Source organism: Nicotiana tabacum, chromosome 21 (genome assembly GCF_000715075.1).
Source record: "Nicotiana tabacum cultivar K326 chromosome 21, ASM71507v2, whole genome shotgun sequence".
NCBI classification, from domain to species: domain Eukaryota; kingdom Viridiplantae; phylum Streptophyta; class Magnoliopsida; order Solanales; family Solanaceae; genus Nicotiana; species Nicotiana tabacum.
Genome location: NC_134100.1, coordinates 23,782,302 through 23,786,494, shown reverse-complemented (window position 1 = coordinate 23,786,494; position 4,193 = coordinate 23,782,302).

Below are 4,193 nucleotides of genomic sequence, written 5' to 3'. Positions count from 1 at the left end.
ATAATATATTACTGCCATAATACCATAGTGATATTAAACTCCATACTTCATAGCTAGTGAAACATAGACCATCTAGTACATTAAACCTTCTGCAAATCTCGCATTCACCCTCATAACAGTCAAGCCCACTCTCTTAGGTGACCCAAATTCAAATTGCAACACCTATCTTCCACTGGTAATAGAGATCTTCCAATAAACGACATAAAGGATCACGCAAATTTCAGAACAATCCGCAGGAGATAACCTACCTGTTCCACCTAAACTAACATCTCTTTATACCCTTCCACCGGCATAAACATTACACAACCACTTAATCTTCCTGAGTCTGAACTCATATCACCAGGTGAAATCCACTTCACTTCCCAACTAGGCAACATGAAAAGGTCCTTCAACACACTCACAACTAGGGCAAACATCAAATCACGATGGAAACCAAGAACCAGATAGTTCTTACTACCACCAAGCAGACCCTTCTCATCTCATTCAAATCATATGAACACATCTCGCAATCACATCATACTCATCACATAGCTACCCAGTCATCACTCCCACTAATAGGGACACTATCAGACATATAAATCCAAAAGCACGTGCTCACACAATCAGCACCTCGGTGCTCAAGCTACAGGCAAAACCAAGCCTCAAATCCTCCAGATTGGCCCAACATCAACACACAGAGATTACATCTCACCCCTCGATCAGGGAATCACAAGCCATCGATGCACATCTGATACTGAGCGCTCATGCACGCATACGAACGCGTGGAAGGAATTCAAAGAGTTACATTTCAAGCTAAATCAAGGACGCACGATAAGAATTCAAGAATGTGAAGTTTTCCTAAAGGTTTTGCAGCCTCCAGAGGATAAGTACAAACGTCTCTGTACCGATCCGCAACACTCTACTAAACCTGCTCATGACTCGCGAGACCTATGTAACCTAGGGTCTAATACTAACTTGTCACGACCCAAAAACCGACCTGGTCATGATGGCGCCTATCGTGAAACTAGGTCAGCCGACACAACTCCTGAATTAACCATTAATCAATAAGAATAATTTTTAAGCTTTTAATTAATCAAATGTTTCATAATGCGAGTCTAAATGAATAGTGCAGAAATAATATACAAGCCTGACATCGGGGTGTCACAAGTCACGAGCATCTACTAAGGTCTGAATACAACAAAGAGTCTAAAAATGTACTAAATACAGTCTAATGGAAACAAGAGGGAGAAAAGCTATGCTACAAACGCCGGTCAACTACCTTGCTAAACTCTGATGACTCTGCCTCTGAGAAATCAACACCCGCTATCGGGTTCAGAAATACCTGAATTTGCACACAAGGTGTAGGGAGTAATGTGAGTACTCCAACTCAGTAAGTAATAAAGGTAAATAAAAGCAGAGTAGTAAGAAAACACGTAAACCACGTCATAACGCTACAACAAATGTAGTATATTTCCAACACAGTACAGAAATCATTTAATTCGTAATTAGGGTAAGTTTCCATTAAAACCTTTTAAAACAACTTTCAATAGTTTCAAATAAGTGATAAAACAGTGAGTAAAAAGAATGGAAACATAAACAGTCTCTCAGACAAAACATAACCGCCCATTGGGCACAATATCAACAGAACCAGCCCCTCGGGCTACCTCACAATCACTCGTAATCATCCCCTCGGGCATATCATAAATCAAGATCCGCTCTTCGGGAAATAACATGGAACAACATCAGCCCCTTGGGCTATATCACATCTCACACTGGGTACCCGCGCTCTCTGGGGGTATACAAACTCCGGGAGGGGCCCCTTATGGCCCAAGCACAATAATAAGCCATCTCGTGGCATTATCAATATATCACTCACTCAGGGTACCCGCGCTCACTAGGGGTGTACAGACTCCGGGAGGGGCCCTTTACGGCCCAAACGCAATAACAAGCCATCTCATGGCATAATCAATATATCACTCACTTTAGGTACCCAGGGAGTACAGACTTCAGGAGGGGCCCCTTACGGCCCAAGCGCAATATCAAGCCATCCCGTGGAATAATCAAACATGCTCTCGGCCTCATATCAAGTCATCTTGTGGCATACAACTCATGCCCTCGGTCTTATAATCATAAATCAGTGTATCACTGTTGTGACATGCAGCCAGACCCAAAAGTATCCTCACAAGATAGGCCCTCGCCCTTACTCAATCAGAAATCTCTAAAAGCCACTCGGGCACAGTAAAATATGATGCTCAGCCCAAAATATCATTTAATGTATTAAAACAGAGTAAACATGGCTGAGTTATGAAAACAGTAGAATATAGCATGACTGAGTACAAATATAAAACTCAAATCAGTGAGGAAATAGCAATAACAATCCCCTAAGGGTTTAAAACAGTTGGTACGAGGCCCAAATATGGCATTCAGCCAAAACATGATGATAACAAATAGTTTTCAATCAAATAAGCAGTAAAACAGTCATTTGGGATGGACTAAGTCACAACCCCCAACGGTGCATGACCCCACGCTTGCCATCTACCGTGTGCGCCACCTCAATATAGCACAACGATGTGAAATTCGGGTTTCCATACCCTCAGGACGTCAATTTACAATCGTTACTTTCCTATATCCGGTCCAAACTCTAGCCCGCAATGCCTTTGCCCTCTTGAATCGACCTCCGGATACTCCAAATCTAACCAAAATTAGTACATAACCATTAAAATATGCTAAGGGAACAAAGCCCACTCGAAAATATCTAATTTACATAAAAAATCCCGAATTTGCTCAAACCTGGCCCCCGGGCCCACATCTCGGAATCTAATAAAAATCAATCAATAGAATCCTTATCCTTTCACGAGTCTACCCATATCAAATTCATCAAAATCTGACCTCAATTTCCCATTCAAATCCCCAAAAGAATTCTCAAACTTTTCTTCCATTTTCCCCAATTTTCACTCTAATTTCACAAATTAAATGATGAAATTTAAGACTAAATCATGGAATTAAACCAAATATGAGTGAAGAATACTTACCCCAATAGCTCAACTGAAAAAATCTCCTCAAATTTCACCTTCTCCCGAGCTCTCCAACGGTTTTTATGATATTGGACTTAAACCCTCGATTTTGAACTTAAACATTTTGCCTAGATTTTTCCTTCATCGTGATCGCGGAAATAGCCTCGTGATCGTGAAGCACAAAAGTGGACTATCCCTCAATTACCTTATGCTATTGCGGAACAACATACGCGATCACGAAGTACATCCTAGCTAAACTCACGCGTTCTCGCCCCACGCGATCGCATAGAACAATGTCTTTCACTTCTCACCAGCCCACCTTCTTCTACGCAAATGCGGCCTTGCTCACGCGTTCGCGAAGCACCATCTCTCCACCGATAGCGATCATGACCTGACCTTTGCGATCGCATTGAACAATTCTTTACCCTGCCCAACTGAGCCTACGCGATTTCGAACACTCATCCGCGATCGCAAAGAACAAAAATTCCTGCAATTGAAACCAGAAAATCTGCAACTTTTCAAACATGAACTTGATCCGTTTAACCACCCAAAACTCACCCGAGGCCCTCGGGGACCTCAACCAAACATGCCAACATATACCATAACACCATTCAAACTTGTTCCAACCTTCGAAATGCTCAAACCAACATCAAAACACCAAATCATCATCGAATTCAAGCCTAGAAATTCCAAAAACTTCCAAATTTTGTTTTCGATCAAAAAGTCTATCAAAACCTCATCCGAATGACCTGAAATTTTGCACACACGTCACAAATGACAAAACAAACCTATTCCTCTTTCCGAAATTCTATTCTGACTCCTATATCAAAATCTCACTTATCTACCGAAAAATGCCAAAATTCCAATTTCGCTAATTCAAGCCTAAACCTTCCACGGACCTCCAAAATACATTCTGATCACACTTATAAGTCCCAAATCACCTAATGGAGCTAACCAAATCATAAAAATTCCAATCTCAGATCATATACTAACAAGTCAAAACTTGGTCAACCCTTTCAAATTTTAAGCTTCAAACTGAGAACTGTTCTTCCAAATCCATTCTGATTACCCTGAAAACAAAAACCAACGATTTACTTAAGTCATAATACATAACACGGGGCTAGTCATGCCCGAGAACTAGCGAGCAAAATGCAAAAGCTCAAAACGACCGGTCGGGTCATTACAACAAGTGAGTTAAGG